Below are 19616 nucleotides of genomic sequence, written 5' to 3'. Positions count from 1 at the left end.
AATAACTATCACAGCCAGAGACAGAGAAGACAGAAAGTCAGCGTCGTAACTGATCTCATCAGATCTTTTACAACGTTCATCTACGTTAGCTGACTGATTAAAGCAAATACTGTAATATTAAGAAAAAAGTTAACAAACTTCACGTGTTTCTAATCTCAAAGCAGCTATGATCAATACCTCGATATCAACAATGGATCACGTGACGACTGGTATAATAATTCTTTATTTTATATAGCGCTTTTCTTAGTACTCAAAGACGCTTTACAAGGTTCCATGCACACCATTCGCCCAGTCATACCGGTGATGGTAAGCTACGTCTGTAGCCACAGCTGCCCTGGGGCAGACTGACGGAAGCGTGGCAACTAATTTGTGCACAACGGCCCCTCCGACCAACACCAAGCATTCACTCGCATTCACACCAAGCATTCACCATTCATTCCTTGTGTGTGTTAGTGTGATAGGGGTCATTTGAAAGGGATGAACACAGATTGCAATCTCAAAACAAGTGTTATCCACCGTATAGCTGCAACAGTAGCCACAAGATGGATGAAAGGTTTTTGCTGTTTTCATCAGTCATATGTTTGTATCAAATCGATGTATTCTGATAATTAGCTGAGCAGATTGTTAGATAGCTAGCTAGGGACCAAGCAAACATTGACAGAACACAAAATCAGATGGTTCATTGGAAAAATGATCAGTCCCCACAAAAAACAGACATAAATGAACCATGTCACTTACTTACATTTAGATGGATAACGCTCCAAAATAATCAGATGTTTATAGCGCCAAGGACCTCACATATGGCCACCAGAGGGAATGTTGCATCCTCAGTGTCAAGCTGCCAGAGGAACTCGGAATACATCAACCATTGCCCATTGTTCTAAAGGAGACAGTGATAGCAACAGTCAGTCAACAGTCAGGATATCGATGCTTTAACTTGTTAAACTGTGAAGTTACAAAGCAGCTACAAGAGTGTGTGTGTGTCAACAGAAAAACACACTCTTAACTGATATCCACTAAAATGTGCTGCTGAGTTGGAGTCAATGATTTAACAATTCAGTCTGAAAGTCAGAGCAGTGATGGTGTGTGTGAGCTAATATTTGGATGGATATTGATTGTCATTTTTACAGGTCATTTCCTCTGAAGATGATTAATATGTGTTTCTCATTCATCCTACGGTCCACAGTCTCTGTTGTTTAAGCCCCAGGCTCAATCGGCCTCAGTGGACGCAGAGGAAGACCACTGGAGGACATATCAAATACGAAGCTTAACAATCATAATCTTTATATTATATTCAAATTTGCAACAGACGACATCCAGTTCAAAGTTTCAAAATGCTTATTGACAATTTATTTTATTAGTTTTGCACTGCAATGTTTCTACAGTGGCCCAGAATTGACAAAAAACAAACACTGGCTCCAGATAGGCCATTTAGGTTTTCACTTGGGCCTCTGTGGTTCTCCTACATGCTTGGCACACACGACAAGTGATTTTAATTGGGTCATTTGTGGCAAGAGGTGTAGTTTTAATGGTCATGGGCAACTTAGAAATGAATGTAAGTCTGGATTAATGCATAACGTAAAAATCCTTGGTTTCTGCCATTATTTATCAGTATTTAACTGTTTAAGTCAGTGGTTGCATGTAATAGTTTAAAGATGGTGTTTTAATTGTGTTTGCTTGGGAGGCCACTAGGGGTGGATAGCCACACGTCCATGAATGTGCTAAAACAACAATATGCATGCCCCAATTGGATACCAAGTGGGCCTGATTGCTCGTTGCCCCACTGCAATTCAATTGGCTGTTTGCCAAGTTGTTGTCATTTGCTCGTAGTTGTCAGAAGTTAGTATTTCATTTAAGGGGGATAGTAACTGGTCACCATGAATAATGTTGGTGGCTGCCCATTATTCTGAAGCCCCAATAGTCAGAAAAATGTCCTATTGGACCAAAAGCCTATATGTCCGAATGCCTGCCTTACTCTGCCTTTTATTACCCGTCGCCTTTGTCTGTTTAGGCATGAGGAGTGAGATTAGTTAGGTTTAGTTTAAGAATGTCAGGGTAAGCCAACCAGAGGAAGAGTAGGATGGGTCATGCTTTCGCCAAAAATATGTCCTTTTGGATAATAATTAGCCATGTAGGCCTGTACACTGCAGGGAGAGTTTGCATGTTGGTTTTTGGGACATGTCGGACAAATGCTTCTTTCAGTCCAATGGGCCATTTTTTCCGGACTATTGGGGTTTGGAGTAAAGGGCCGTCGGAACAATGATATGGCACCCAAAATTGAAAGACTGCCTTCTGAAGAAAACCTTCGGATCAAAACTCTTGGTGCCCACCGGCTGCAGGTTAACAGCTGGTAAAACTAATCACAGTGGTTTCCAGGAATGAAATGCCTGCTAGCTTGAAGAAGCGGTACCTGGTTAAGATTTTCAAGAAGCAACAAGGCTAACATCTCAAGCATGTTTAATGTGAAGTAGCAAATTACGTCAAATTATGAAATTGTGTAAAATTTTCCAGTTTTGCATCTGTCTGAAGTAGTCATTGCCCCATCATTTCTCCCAACTAAAAACGCCACCGTCTACAGCAGCGGTTCCCAAACTTTTTAGGCCACGCACCCCCTTCTACATCCCGACCGGGTTCACGCACCCCCAGCCCCCCCCCCCCCCACACACACACCTTAAAAAAAAAAAAGCAACAGAGCCGCATAAAAATTGGACTAATGAGAGAACAGTTTGCTCGCGCGTGGCGTTTGTTTACAAGATAAAAAACACAAACTCTTCCTGCACCGTGCCTTCGAAAAGGTAACGGACGTAACGTTACGAAGGTAACGGACGATTGGCCAGATTGGCCACATCTGTAGGCTCGTCTACTTGCAGAGAGTAAAACTCACTCTTCTTCACGCGACCGACTAATGTAGCCAGGATGTCTTCGGACAAAGCATCGATGCGCGCGACAGTGTTGTTGGACATCGGGATCACGTCCAACTTTTTCGCTTCTCTCTCTCCAATCATACATTCCACCATCTCTTTAACATTTTTCCCTCTCCTTCTCCCTATTACGCGGTCAGAATACTACCACAACACGCCGCCTGTCTCCGGCAGAAATGCGCTCATCCACGCACGGGAACAACACCGAGTTGTAATATATACCTCCATAACACCCCGCTACTCTCGGCTCATACCTCCCCAGCAACGAGGCACATCACCCGGTCACAATACCTCCAGAATGTCCCCGGGTGAAATCCGGGACTTGGTTTTATGGTGCCGAGTGGCGGGCGCTCACTCGTTGGCGCTGGGACGCGAGGTCTCCAGCCGCCCCGCCGTGAGGCACCCGATCGTCAGGTCTTCAGCCCTCGGAACAGGCCGCGGGTCAATAACTTGTGGGTGGCGGGGTAGAGGCGAGGCAGATCACAGAAAAATAATAAAGACTAGAGTACAGCAAAGATATGTTGATGAGAAGCGTATTTGTACGTCAAACACAAACGTAATCAGGGAGAAAATACGTTCGTGGTAAAACGTAATTGAGAATGCATTTTAGTTTTGGGGGAACGTAATTTTTAGGAGACAGGACTGCACCGCCATTACACTTTTCCTCTCGCGCACCCCCTAGAGGCAGCTCGCGCACCCCCAGGGGTGCGCGCACCCCACTTTGGGAATCCCTGGTCTACAGGATGGATTGGCACAAACACTCAGGGATATCCCCCATGGCTCTATGATAACAACTTTCACCGTACTGCTGCCCTGACATTTTAGCGCCACCAGCAGGTTGAGATTGCATCTTCTATTATGAAAAGATTTCTTCTGGGATTCTGAGTAATACCCGATAGACATGAATCAGATGTAAAAATGTGAATTATGGAATGACTTAGTCTCCTCTCTGTTTCTTGTGCTGTATCTCAGCCACTGTCTAGTCCTCCTTTACACTCCTCTGTCACTCACTCTCTTTCCTTTAATCACGTTTACTTTCATTTTCACCTTCATCATCTCGTAATCAAACATTCCAGATTACATTTTCTGAAATGAACCGAGTCAGTGTCACTCTGCCTCATGGACTGTCCCTGTGTATTCCACCTGATGAGCTGGGAGCACTGTAAGAAATGTAGCACCCAGAGTCAATGCTCAGATCTCAATACAGTATATAATACAGTATAGTACAGTACAGTATTAGATATTCATTCATCTGACATGTTGTCTGCTGCAGGCTCTGAAAGGGTTTTAACAAGGTTTTGCAGAGTGAAGCCAATGCGGATGTGTCTTAAAACTTGCATTCTCTCTAATGACCATCAGGGGGCGACTTCTCCGGTTGCAAAAGATGTCAGATTGTATAGAAGTCTATGAGAAAATGACTCTACTTCTCACTTGAGTTATTAAATCAGTAAACATTGTAAACGTGAGTTTATGGTCTCAATCTCTAGTTTCAAGTCTTCTTCAATACAGCATGATGTTCATTTAGTAAATTATGGTCCATTTAGAAAATTTGTGACCTGCAAAACCATTGTTCTCCTTTGGTATGCTGCGCATGACATGGCAATTCATGTCGTGATAGTTTCATGTAGGCTCCTGTCTTTGAAAGAGAGAGAGAGAGAGAGAGACCACATCTTTCCCGTCAATCACATTTGATTGCTTGTTTGTGCGTGCAGCATCACGCTGTTTTTCCCCCGGCACTTTGCCGAGGCATTTTGGAAGCGGCCACGCTTGTATCGACACACCTCGTGTCATCAGCGCCTTACAGTGTAGCCTATATGAGAACATGAAAGGGACTTTTTTACTTTGATGCCTGAAATAACCTTGCAGTCAGTAACCTGTAGAGTGGTGGATACAGTTTGGCTGTTCTCTGGCCTTTCAGCACCTTTAGGGGCCGCAGCACTGCGAAGAGCTGCGTCTGACAACAGATCCTGCACTGCTTACAAATCACTGACAGTCCCTTCTGCTATGAATACAGGGTAAGATGGAGTGAAATGATTTGTAGGGCTTATCATATTTTACAGTGTTCATCTCATGGGGTAAAATCATCCTAACAGATCAGATCAATGGCAGCTGGTATGAGGACGGATCAATACTGTTTAGAGACAGACTGATCAGTAAAACTGGCAGGTTCTGGTGTCTGGGAGCCTCAGGTTTAATGAAGGAGACAGACAGGGACAGACAGAGGGAGGCAGAGGAGGGGGAGAAGGAAGGGAGACATTTGTATCTATAACTCTGCTACAACTACTCCTAATATGGAACTTGCTCATTCATTTCACCAGTGGTGGGCCGTGAGGGCCAGCGAAGCCTTCTCTGCTGGCCTAAACAGAATCAAAAAGTATTCTAATTATTTTTTCCATTAGCATCGTTTTCGAAATGATCTCCGTCCACACTAAAATGCCTTAAAATGAATATCACGTGACTCTTCACGTACAGTGGGCATGCGAGTGGGTGTCGATGTAAACAGGAAGTAGATTGGTTGCTTAGTTTTAAAAAATACGACAGAGTAATAAAGTAGCCTTTAATAATGAAAGGTCGTGTTTGATACTTAAGATCGTCGCTAAAATCTTCCTCTATGAACTCAAACAGACACAGTACGTGGAAAGTTTTAGAAGTTTTATTTTTCAGACGTAGTTACAGCGCTGCAGTCTTGCTCTATCTCTCTCACATCAAATTTACTTAAAAATCAACACTTACACGTAAAGGTTTACTAGGGTCCATAAATGTGGTCTACACACGTCTCTCACTCGTTTCCTCTCGGTTTCGTTGTTGTCTGTTCTCACTTGTAGCTCTGCCGGTGGCTTAAAATGCTTAAATTTCAGTAGAAATGCTTTACGTAGGGAACACAACTAGGTTAGGTTTAGGATGTTTTGTATGTTTGTTATGTAAAATAATTCTCGTTGTTGAAGTAACAGCGTTAGTTTAGTACTATATGTTCAAAACAAAACTAAAACAAAATAATTTTACGTGGACTTGGTTTTTACGTGACACACGAACTACGGTCTCCTGTGTGAAAGTCCTGTGTTTGCTTTACACTAATGTTTAAAATAAAGTGAAACTAATTGTACTACGTGTAAACTATTTAAACTGTATTCCTCAATGGGACCTACTACTGTGTTTCTGTTTCTGCTGACATGCTAAGGATGTCAAGTTGTTCTTTGTATTACTGTCTGTCCTCCAGCAGATTATTATTGGAGATAAAACTTAGCTGAATTTCAGGAGCAGGACCACACCTCAGCCACTCGCCCACTTCCTGCCACGCTCCTATAAATACCTACCCACTCTAAGCCTCGGCACACTCGAGTTTTCTGCACTCGCAACCGGAACACCACGGCAACCGGAACACCACGCAAAGGACGCCGCCAACCGCCATCGAGAGGGTCCGGGCAGCCAAACCCGCGATCTCCACCTCGCCGACCAGCTGCATCCACCCGCCAGGATTTGACAATACGAAGAGATCTGACAATACGAAGAGTCGGACTCACGGCCGTCCTCCTGTTACTCACATCTCGGCGGCAGAGGGAGACCCGCTACCTCCTGACGTAGACAACGGAAACGTAAATCCAGCTCTCTCCTTCTTCGCTCGCTCCAGACCCAGCTCGGGAACGAGCCTCCGACGACTCTGGCTGCCCGGCACGCAGCGCTCAAAGACGAGAGATGCCGACTCTATCTTCCTCCCTTCCATTTCCACAGTATTCCATCCCACCTTTTGGCCAGATTCACCCGTCCGTCCCTTCACCGTTCCCCTACACCACCCTTCTTCTGCCTATACCCAGGCACCGGGTTGCCAGGTCTTCTTTCCTCTGTCCCCCTTTCTAAGCTGTCCCCCCCCCTCTAAGCTGTCGGCACCGGGTTGCCAGGTCTTCTTTCCTCTGTCCCCCTTTCTAAGCTGTCCCCGCCCCTCTAAGCTGTCGGCACCGGGTTGCCAGGTTCCCTCTCCTCTGTCCCCCTCCCCTATCCTGATTTTCCTACTACGCATACTCTTCCCTCTATGCAGATTCCTGGCACCGGGTTGCCAGGTCTTCTTTCCTCCGTCCCCCTTTCTAAGCTGTCCCCCCCTCTAAGAGATTCCTGGCACCGGGTTGCCAGGTTCCCTCTCCTCTGTCCCCCTCCCCTATCCTGCTTTTCCTACTACGCATACTCTTCCCTCTAGGCAGATTCCTGGCACTGGGTTGCCAGGTCTTCTTGCCTCTGTCCCCCTCTCTAAGCTGTCCCTTCACTGTTCTCTTACACCACCTTTCTTCTGCCCGTACCTAGGCACCGGGTTGCCAGGTCTTCTTTCCTCCGTCTCCCTCTCTAAGCTGTCCCCCCCCTCTAAGCTGTCCCTTTACTGTTCTCTTACACCACCTTTCTTCTGCCGTACCTAGGCACCGGGTTGCCAGGTCTTCTTTCCTCCGTCCCCCTCCTCTATCCTGCTTTTTCTATGCAGATTCCTGGCACCGGGTTGCCAGGTTCCCTCTCCTCTGTCCCCCTCCCCTATCCTGCTTTTCCTACTACGCATGCTCTTCCCACTATGCAGATTCCTGGCACCGGGTTGCCAGGTCTTCTTGCCTCTGTCCCCCTCTCTAAGCTGTCCCCCTCTCTAAGCGCAACAACGCAACCACTGAACGCAACAACGCAAACACTGAACGCAACAACGCAACCACTGAACGCAACAACGCAACCACTGGACGCAGCAAGCAACAACGAATCGCAGAGAGAGAGAAAAAGAAGAGAGGAAAGAAGGAAGAGAGAAGAGAGAGAAAAGAAGAGAGAGAGAAAGAGAGGAAGGAAAGACAGCAAAGCAGAGAAGAAAGAGAGAAAGAAGGAGAGGAAGAGAGAAAATAAAGAAAGAAGAAAAGGAAGAAGAAAGGGAGAGAAAGAGAAAAAAGAAAAAAAAGCTTCCAGCGATGGACCCACACAATTGGCCAACAACGATGCCGCTCCCTCTGCCGTCTTTTGGGGGTTTTCCACGACGGCCGACGTTTGCCGTAGACCAGCCTCGGATCTTGCAAGCAGATGCCAAGTCGTTCCCCCCCCCATGCTATGAAATTGGACCAATAGTAGCCACAGCATCACGTGGGGCCGCGGATGGGCCAGCAAGTCCATTCCTTAAACTCCTGACAACCAGCAGTCGGTTACCCAATCATCAAACGACGCTGCGACACCCGTCCGCCAAGGGCGCGTCCTCGATGCAGCTCACGTCTGGGCCACCGCAATGCCATGGCTTCTCGTTTCCCATTCCAGAAGTTCAGCCCTCCTGCAGACACCCGTCCAACATCGGTTCGGTCATGTCCAACGTCGTCTTTAGACCCACAAATCCTCACTCGATCTTGCCGACCAGCGCACAGACTTATTTAGGGGTTCTGCAAGGCCCGGGAGTCGCAGTGGATCCGCAGCTAAGCCTCCCCCAAACCGCACCAGGCCAAATCTCCATAAACCATTCCTCAACACTCCAAACAACCGACGAAGGCTCGCTCCGGCCGAGGTGGGGGCTTAAGCTAGTGAATTGGAGATAAAACTTAACTGAATTTCAGGAGCAGGACCACATCTCAGCCACTCGCCCACTTCCGGCCACACTCCTATAAATACCTACCCACTCTAAGCCTCGGCACACTCACGTTTTCTGAACCCCACCCTCCTGCCCTCTTGTTAATGGTTATCTCCCCCCATAGTCATCATGCTCTTATCCCATGGAGATCGGGGGTCTGCAAGACCCGGGAGCCGCAGTGGATCCGCAGCTAAGCCTCCCCCAAACCGCACCAGGCCAAATCTCCATCAACCATTCCTCACACTCCAAACAACCGACGAAGGCTCGCTCCGGCCAAGGTGGGGGCCTAAGCTAGTGAAATGCATATTATTGTTATGACCGTGATTGATTAAACATAAACTTAATTTGTTTGTGGCGTTCAGCTCGATGACAGCAGTACATTGTTAAAGACACACATGTGAACTGAGGCCTTCTCCTTTATTTCTCCTTCTTTACTCTTCTCTTGCGTTCTCTTTCTCTCTGTTACACTTGTGCTATTTCTCTTCCTCCCTTCTCTCCCTCCTTCCCAGTCCTCCATCTCCTCCCCCACAATCCCCCTCCTCTTCTCCCCCCTTCACTTTGCCACACCTCGTTGGTCAGCTGGGGTTGCCTAGCAACAGCTGCTCTCTCTCTCTCTCTCTCTCTCTCTCTCTCTCTCTCTCTCTCTCTTGCCCAGGTATGGTGGATCAGTGAAAAGGGGAAAGAAGAGAAAAAAGATGTATGATAGAGGTCCAGAAGGGAGAGAGAGAGAGAGAGAGAGAGTGAGTGAGTGAGGGATGGAAGACTTTCTTTGGAGAGGAGTGAGAGCGATAAAAAGATAGAAAGCGGTCGGGATGGAGAGAGAGAGACCATAAGGTATGGATTGAGTGAGGGATGGAGAAAAAGATGAAGCAAAAAAGAGAAAAAGAGGGAGAGAAAAGGGGAAAAGGCTAGCAGTGAGGGAATGAAGGGATGGAGGGATGGAGGGATGGGTGATGGAGGAGTAGAGGGAGGGAGGGGAGTGTATGTTTTTGCAGCACATCTCCTTTCACCTAATTCTCCCATTTATCTTTTCTCTAGTCTGAAATAGAAAGGAATTGACCTTTCAGCCTCTGGACATGTAGCCGCCAGTCTCAGACCAGAGCCATGCATAGGCAGGGTTCAGCTAATGGACTCAGACCAGAGCCTTACAGACTCAGAGTTCAGCCAACGGACTCATACCTGTACAGTTGCCAGGATGTGCCCATCTCGGATGGTCCCATTTCCCGAGTTGGGAAGTTGTTGGTCTGAACACACCAATGTCTTCCAACGTCTGTGTATTCATGAGATTTAAGTCGTAATGTGGACGTAAAACATGGACGCCACAAAATCGATGTGTTGTAATTTATTTGTGATTATGGCCCCGGTCGGTTACTGCACCAGTAAGTACCTGGAACTCATTTTTCCGATTATTCCAATGCCACAAAAATGCAGCATAAGTTGTTTTTAAAACATATAATATCACCATTTAGAGTAACAGTGTAAGAGCCCACATATGAAACAGCGATTTAAATTGAATGGTCTCGATCTTCTAACAGAAAATTACAATTTTTAATGAGGTAAAAATATTTATGTACCATATGTGAGCTTTTTCCAGGATATCAAAACATATTTTAACGATTAACTCGGAGTCCATATACTCATGGTCAGTGAATTATTTTACATTTGTTTCACATTTTCAAAGCTTTATTTCAAACTTTAGAGGAAATAACACAACTCCAAAAAGGATCGTCATCACACAAAGCTACAACTTTGATTTGGAAGAAGAAACGGAAATACAGCTTTCCATGTGAATATGCTACACATAAACATGGTCTTGGTGTGAATATCATTTTTGAAAACACAACTTTCTCTGTATTTCGGCCCTCCATCTTATTGAGCCCGCACTTTTCCTGACCTGATATCTCAGACACTTTGCAACTCACACCAAAACAATTTAGATTGATGAATAACAGTACATGTAAGAGGAACAAAAGGCCTTTTAGTCTAAACTGAGTCTAAATAAGAGTCGTCTTACTGTTAATGGTCCAGGTCGAGATGCATAGTGGAATTAGAATGCGTGATATTAACATTGGCTCATACCAGTCAGAGGAGCTCATCTTGTGTGGATTTTCTAAAGGTGTGTGGATATTAATGGGAGGAGGTCCGAAAGAAAATCGAGGTGGTTGAAAGGGCCGATAAAAAAGCTGTTAATCAGAAAAGCTCTCTTGTTCATTTTGCATGTACTTATGAGACCGTCCTGATCTACTGTGCGGTTGCACCTATAGCGCCTTGCAAGCCTCCGTTTGCCAGAACGGAACGCTTTTATTCTTTTGTCAAGGGGGAGAAAAGGAAGAGGAACACTTCATATTGTTCCTGAGCAGAATTTTTGCACACACTTTTGGCATTTTCACGTCGGGGAATTTAGATCACTGTGACGAAGCGATGATTGAGGTGACAGACAGGTTCTTAAAGCCGCAACATGATCCAACTCCGTCTGTGAAGGGCTCTGACCAGGACTGGCCTATTTGGCTTTGTAGCACAGTCCTTCACTGTCTGAACGCACATGTACACACACGCACGAACACACACACACACACACACACACACACATATAGAGGGCTCAGTCCATTGCAGGTCACTGTCTGAACTCTGAGTGATGTAGAGTCTGTCTGCTGTCCTCCATCGATACAGTGGACATAACAAAGCACTGCAACCTTCTCCATTTACACACACACACACACACACGCACACACACACTCACGCACACACACACACTCACAGAGAGAGAGAGCTCATTTTCAGGGAGGAACAGCTTTAATCTGGAGGTTGGGATGATGCATTATGAAATGTGGAAACTGGATTCCTCAATGTGACCTCAGCGGAGGCTTCATTTATAGCCGCTGTCTGTTATTCACCTGCTTCAGTTCCACCTCAACTCACATCCACGCTTCAAAATAAATGACAAACCTGGAGATGTTCCAATACCATTTTTCCTTCCCCGATAGTGTATCAGCCGATACAGAGTACCGATACCAGTGCGTTTTAAAAAAGCGTTAAAAGATGCTCTGATTCAGGAAACTATAGGCATCAGTGGTTAAATATGTCTGGTAAGCAGGCGGCAACCTCCGGTGCTGCAGAGTGAAGCCAATGGTGAAGTTTCTTAAAACGTACATTCTCTCAGCAGGGGGCGACTCCTCTGGTTGCAAAAACAAGTCTGGTTGTATAGAAGTCTATGAGAAAATGACTCTACTTCTCTCTTGATTTATTACCTCAGTAAACATTGTAAACATGAGTTTATGGTCTCAATCTCGAGTTTCAAGTCTTCTTCAATACAGCATGATGTTCATTTAGTAAGTTATGATCCATTTTGAGTCAAACAGACCATAATGCTGTGAGCTAATGTTAAAGAGGTCCTTGTTTTCATGTTGCTTTAAAAATATCTTCTTCCCAAAAACGAAATTTTACAAGGTAACATTTGGGCAGTATATAACTTTATAATCTACCTTTGAGCAATACAAAGTTTTACGACAACTCTACGACTAGCTGCTGAAAACAGAACAGATATTTAAACTATAATATTGCAGGATAGAATATTACGGTAGCTGATGTTATACACTCATGTGTTATAAGGGAGAATGAACTTTGACAGAGACCTGCAAAAAGAACCTGAGAAAGATGTCAGAGAGGAAGAATTCTCCTAAAACTACTGAGGGTACAAACATCAAATTAAAAAAATTAAAAAACTCCCTCAGAATCCACGATGATGATAATGTGGTGAACAGAATTGACATTTTTCATTCATTCTGTTGTATTGTCATGATGTTATGTTGTGTTTTATAAATGTACTTTTAACAATAACAATACAAAGACAAGCTCACTTAATTGTTTTCTGGGCTTGAACCAAATTAATAATCGAACATGTAAATAAGGTTCTTCACAATAAATCCTGCAGTAAAGTGAACTATCAGGTCATTAATGTTCAGGTTTTATTTCATGCGATCATGTCATGACCCATTTAGTTGGGCTGCAGAGGCCAGGACCAGTTCTTCAATTGATTGTCACAAACTTGAGGAACCGTCCACTGAGCGGTCCCAACATTGACTCCATGGACGACACCGTCCTCAGCCTGCAGCACAGCCTCGTCACAGGTTCCAAGGGCTTCCCTTTGATTCCATTCAAAAGATATTTCCGTTCGATCTGGACGGCCGACCCCTTTCCTGACACGAGCCGGAAGGAAAAAAACCACAACGTCTCCTCGGCGGCGATGGTGCCGGCTACAGGCTCGAGCTCTTCTCCTCCAAACCTGCTGACCCTGGCTCTTCCAGAGAGGGGGGAGCTCGGGGCCCTGAGGGCCGACTCCAGGAACTGTGTCTGGGACGTGGAGTTGGACGGCAGTGTCGTCACCAGAGTCATCTCCACTGTCTGCCGCTCTGAGAAGAACCGAGCTGACCAACCGCTGGAGAGTGAACGACTACAGTGCTGATGGACAAGTAGTTTTCATGCTTAAACCTATAACAACGTTAACCACGGGGCATTATGCATTCCAAAGACAATGTTTTTATACCTTTTACATTTGGCGACTGCATGGCAGGTTAAAGTTTGGGGGCTTGGGGCTTCCCCACATCTTGTTATGAGCGCTTGTCTCTGTATGTGTGTGTGTGTGTGTGTGTGTCTGTGTGTGTGTACAGTACATAAAGTGCAGTAATTTCACGCTCCTCGAGCTCAGGCGGAGCTGCAGCCTCTGATCGTCCACCCTCCTCCCTCTGCTCTAATGACTATTGATTATTAATTGACTCTTTCATGAGATGTGAGCTCCTCTGATTGGTTTCATATCACAGAGTTCGCATGAAAATCTGATCAACCTGATTCATGAGCTCATTCTGGTTTGATTGGAAGTGCTCAGTGGACTGCTGCGGCTGAGCGGGAACAAAAGGAACACTGCACGTCATCCTCTCACAGTAGAAGTTTATATGTGTTTTGAAACAAATACAAAAAATGTATATTTGATGATTTCGTCCTTGTTGATAGTATGGCAAAAGAGAGGCCCTATTTACACCTGGTTTTAACATGTGCTCTGTATGTGGATACGATCATGACGTCGGATCCACAGATCTCTGCATTCAAATGAATTCAATTAGCAAATCAGTGAGTGAGGCTGGCTGACTTGTCAACAAACATGCCACAGGACTTGCTGGCTAATGCTACTGCTTGTTGCAGAGACCCCTTCACGGCTCAACCTCCTTATTTTATCACATTTTAACCTGACTATATTGCCAACCTGATCTCCAAGGAAGTCAAGTACAGATGCCTGGGCAGTGCCCAGTGCCCCCCCCCAGTGTCTTGATACAGACGCTCTTTCGTGGTTGTATGAGACGCACCATTCTTTCAACTAACTCCAAAGTAAACCCATCAGCGTCATTTTCATGCGCTCCGAGCGACTGACGTAGTATAAACTGTAAGAAAGTCCACTAAGGGTTGGCGTTTGTGTCCCGTGTGAAACCAAAAGGTTAGTTATTTATGTTGACGATGTTCTGTCACGCGATGCTACGTCTTTGAGTCACATGAGTTTATGTCCGTAGCTTAAGTTACGCAAAAAGCACACACTCAAGACATGATGTTTTTTCAAATCCTGACCACTTGTTGTTGCCTAATCCTGATGGCCACCGTTTCACAACGTTACCCATGTGTTATAACGTTCATCCCCGACCTTTTACAAAGTTAATATTGTGTTACAAAATGAACCTTGACTGTTTCACAATGTATGACACCGTTGGAAAGTTTTCAAATGTTAATCACGTGTTACAACGTTAACCGCGACCGTTTTACAATGTTAACCATGTATTAGAACGTTAACCACATATTAGAACGTTAACCCTGTGTTAGAACGTTATTCATGTGTTAGAACGTTATTCATGTGTTAGAACGTTATTCATGTGTTAGAACGTTATTCATGTGTTAGAACGTTATTCATGTGTTAGAACGTTATTCATGTGTTAGAACGTTATTCATGTGTTAGAACGTTATTCATGTGTTAGAACGTTATTCATGTGTTACAATGTTAACCATGTATTAGAACGTTAACCCTGTGTTAGAACGTTATTCATGTGTTAGAACGTTATTCATGTGTTAGAACGTTATTCATGTGTTACAATGTTAACCATGTATTAGAACGTTAACCCTGTGTTAGAACGTTATTCATGTGTTAGAACGTTATTCATGTGTTAGAACGTTATTCATGTGTTAGAACGTTATTCATGTGTTAGAACGTTATTCATGTGTTAGAACGTTATTCATGTGTTAGAACGTTATTCATGTGTTAGAACGTTATTCATGTGTTAGAACGTTATTCATGTGTTACAATGTTAACCATGTATTAGAACGTTAACCCTGTGTTAGAACGTTATTCACGTGTTACAACGTTAACCGCGACCGTTTTACAATGTTAACCATGTATTAGAACGTTAACCCTGTGTTAGAACGTTATTCATGTGTTAGAACGTTATTCATGTGTTAGAACGTTATTCATGTGTTAGAACGTTATTCATGTGTTAGAACGTTATTCATGTGTTAGAACGTTATTCATGTGTTAGAACGTTATTCATGTGTTAGAACGTTATTCATGTGTTAGAACGTTATTCATGTGTTAGAACGTTATTCATGTGTTAGAACGTTATTCATGTGTTAGAACGTTATTCATGTGTTAGAACGTTATTCATGTGTTAGAACGTTATTCATGTGTTACAATGTTAACCATGTATTAGAACGTTAACCCTGTGTTAGAACGTTATTCACGTGTTACAACGTTAACCGCGACCGTTTTACAATGTTAACCATGTATTAGAACGTTAACCCTGTGTTAGAACGTTATTCATGTGTTAGAACGTTATTCATGTGTTAGAACGTTATTCATGTGTTAGAACGTTATTCATGTGTTAGAACGTTATTCATGTGTTAGAACGTTATTCATGTGTTAGAACGTTATTCATGTGTTACAATGTTAACCATGTATTAGAACGTTAACCCTGTGTTAGAACGTTATTCATGTGTTAGAACGTTATTCATGTGTTAGAACGTTATTCATGTGTTACAATGTTAACCATGTATTAGAACGTTAACCCTGTGTTAGAACGTTATTCATGTGTTAGAACGTTATTCATGTGTTAGAACGTTATTCATGTGTTACAATGTTAACCGTGACAGTCTCACAATGTCAACCACAAGCAAACCTTCTGTGTCAAGACTGCACCGATACTGTCACTGTGTACATAGCATTTTACTCTTCCAGCTGATTGGGGTGGGGTAACTATGAACTACTTTAATGTACAGTTCGGCGTTTAGTCCAGTGGTTCCACATCTTGAATCTTGAACGCTCAAGTCACTCAAGTTACTAGATGAGTATTGATGACAAGCTGATTCTCAGCATAGCTCCAGATAAAAATAAATAAAGAAATGAATCCTATTTATTTAACTGGGGCAGCAGTGAAGCTCTACCCTACTTTACATTTGTCTCCTCGCTCTGCCCCAAAAATACTTCACAGGTTTGACTGTCTAATTTTGAATCAGAAGCTGCTTCCAGACCCCCGTTCACTTAAAAAAAATGAAGTACAACTGTAGATTCACATAAAACCAAGGGTGGAGGGAGTAAAAACACGTAATGCTTTGGAACAGGTGAAGTTTTCCAAATGAAACAGGCGTATAAGACAGTAGATGACCAGCGTAATCTGCACATCGTCAGCGTTGCTTTGTGGACTGCCGTTATGAAGTTCGGTGATTACGGCCGTCGCCATCTTTGCTTTTTTGCAACCGATGAAAGGAAGTTACCATATTTGGAATGTGGATGCGTGACGTAAAGACGGCTCGTATACGTCTCTGGTAGCAGCAGCGACCTGTCAATCACAGTAGCCCCGCCCTAAAGCATCCCCTGCTTTATGCTCTATTTGACTCTAAATGGACCATAACTTACTAAATGAACATCATGCTGTATTGAAGAAGACTTGAAACTAGAGATTGAGACCATAAACTCATGTTTACAATGTTTACTGAGGTAATAAATCAAGTGAGAAGTAGTGTCATTTTCTCATAGACTTCTATACAACCGGAGGAGTCGCCCCCTGCTGGTCAGTAGAGAGAATGCAGGTTTTAATACACTTCTGCATCGGCTTCACTTCACAGAACTGGAGGTTGCCGCCTGGGTGAAGTGCAGGCAGGTAAAGTGAGGTGCAATAAAAATAAAGTGCAATTGAGCGCTGTGAAGTAAAGTGTGATGCAGTAAAGAGACGAGCAATGTAGTGCATTACAATGAGGTGCAATAAAGTAAAGTGAAAAAAGAGGAAATATGCAGCGTTGGTATTAGTTCCGTGTGATGCAGAGAAATGAAGTAAAGGTAAGCATATCGCAATGAGGTGAAGTGAAATAAAAAATAAAGTGAAATAAAGTGCAGGGATTCCAGTGAAGTTTAAGATCCAGTGTGAGTGAAGTGATGAGAAGTGAAGGGGAGCCAGTGAGGAACTCTCCTCAGTCTCCATGTTGAGTTTCACAGCATATATAAATTTATATTATTTTATTTTTTTGTAAAAATTTTTGAGCAGCTTAAATAACTTTCTGCTTCTCTTCACCGTACTGGGTGGAGGCAGAACTCTCAATGGTAGATATTTCAAACCCAGATAACAATGAAACTATCTGCATTGCTGGATTACATACATGACAGAAGTGACAGTATGACATCAGCTGGTGACTCTTTAGGGCTAAGCGGGATGAGGAAGCATCATTACAGGGTCAGCTGCTCTCTGAAGAAAAAATAAATCCTGATGGCCTGTTTTATCAATCCGAAGCTGATACGCCAATATCTTCATCCCCGATCTCTCCTCATCGCCTCCCTCGTTGCTTTCAGTATCATTTTACTTCTCGTCTATCTACACTCATCTCCCACACTGATTCCCAAACCCTTTCCTCTTTCTTTCTTTCTTTTGTTTCTCTTTTCTTTGGTCTAGTTTTTGTTCTCTGTCCTTCCATCTTCTCTTTAAAAAGTCCCTGCTTTTATATAATATGAATAAGTTTTTGTTTAGTTATTGTGTGTAACTTAATTAGTTGTAGTTGTAGGCGCTTAGCCGATACCGTGTCCTCTGGACCCATGTCTCTGACAGCAGCACTGCATTATAACAATGATGCCAAATCTGTCTGGTATTAAACTCGTTGGCTGTTTGTATGGAGTGCAACAAAGTGAGGTACGCACTCAAAACCTACTTGTGTGGATCTGGATCAGGGACATAGCTGGAGTTATCACACATACAATTATGACCAGTCAAAATGCCCACTGTAAGACAGTCTCCAGCAAAGAAAACTATCATATTCACACTTTGTTCAACAACTCAATCTCCACAAATCAACACCTTTTTCCTCCACACATCTACTGCCAGTAAAGTCCTGTTACTGTCACACTTGTAGCTGAGATATTACATCATTTCATGACTTTAACTGCGTTTTCTGCATCAATTGGAAACACTGGAGAAAAACTGCAACACTAACTGTGAAAAAAGGGACTGCTACTGTGTGTGTGTGTGTGTGTGTGTGTGTGTTTGTGGTAGCAAGAGCAGCATTAGGATCTTAATCTGTATGTCTGTTTGACAGCCTTTCGATACCTTAGTGTGTGTGTGTGTGTGTGTGTGTGTGTGTGTGTGTGTGTTGGTCCTATCAGGCCTTAAGCCCGTGTAGAAAGGTCTCTGTTGATATATCAGCAGCCATGGAAGCCCGTCTCTCTGATGTCTTCATGTGTCCATCTTGCTGTCCGTTTTACATTTGGTGTAAAATGCTCGGCAATGATTGAGATTACTACGTTGAATCCATCACTTATATCTGTAATCCCACAATGCTGCGACAAAGTGTGGAGCATAGAATGGAATTGCTGGAATAGGAGAATTCAGTATCACAGTGCTCTGACCTGATGAACAACAATCCCTCAGGACCTCAATAATTACAATAATCAAAAGTATATAAAATAAACATTTGTCTGCTGATATATGTAAGGGGTAATGTATATTGACCTGGTCATTGTTGCAAAATGAACCCCGACTTAGTGAGCAGGATATGTTTGCAACGTGACAAATGCCTGGTCCTTAGAGGTTTACAAAGCATTTGGTAATCATAAACAAATACATAAAACATGTACGCGATGTGCATGTGCAGCAATGAACTGATACAAATAGCATAAATGACAGCATTACTGTCATGAAACACTATTCAATATCTTGTCATTTGTAAGAGTGAAATAACTTTACACTGAAGTTGAATTGACCATTGATTCAATATTATTTTAAAGTCAAATATTGTAAAAAAAACAAACATCTAATGTTGAACATATGGATATACATATTGCCAGTGGTGTACAGTAACGAAGTATAAATACTTAGTTACTGTACTTAAGTCATTTTTTTGGATATCTGTACTTTACTTTACTACTTATATTTCTGTTGACTTTTACTTTTACTTCACTACATTTTGCAAAGAAAACCGATACTTTGACTCCGATACATTTCCCCTGAAACCTTCGTTACTCGCTACAAAATCAAATCTATCTTTAGAAACAAAATGAATCATGAGAGCAGCGTCGGGGACTGTGGTGGAACACAGACTGCAAGCAAGCAGGTTTGGTGAATCAGTGGTCCTAGCAGCAAGTTAAATCATTGGTTCATCACGTTAATGCACAATTGCAAACAAGTGCTCTCAAAGCCGCGGTGTTGTGATTCCCAGTGATGCCCAGGATGCTACATGCTATAAGCTAGCGGGCGACTACATGAGTAGCATTCCACTCAGGACGGGTGGGATGAGGAGAGGTGGACGGGTCAAACTAACACTGTGTTTCCTCCAGGAGGCCGCAGTTTGTGCCGTGTGTGAAACGAGAAGCCAATGTTGATTTATTTGTGACGTGACTTCCGTACTTAAGCAACGCCACTTCCGTAGATATTTTAACGCAAACCACCATCTTTTCCTAAACCTAACTAAGTAGTTTCATCGCCTAAACCTTAGTTGTTTCCTGTGAAGATGGAAGTTTATTTTGAAAAGACAGTATGCATGTAACAAGCCAAAACAGACTCATGTTGCTGGACTTTTGCAGGAAAAACGCACGAAAAATGAGGAGTAACGTTTCGTAAGAT

The sequence above is a fragment of the Melanostigma gelatinosum genome, assembly GCF_949748355.1.
Source record: "Melanostigma gelatinosum genome assembly, chromosome: 18".
Classification (NCBI taxonomy): Eukaryota; Metazoa; Chordata; class Actinopteri; order Perciformes; family Zoarcidae; genus Melanostigma; species Melanostigma gelatinosum.
This window is presented reverse-complemented; position numbering follows the sequence as displayed.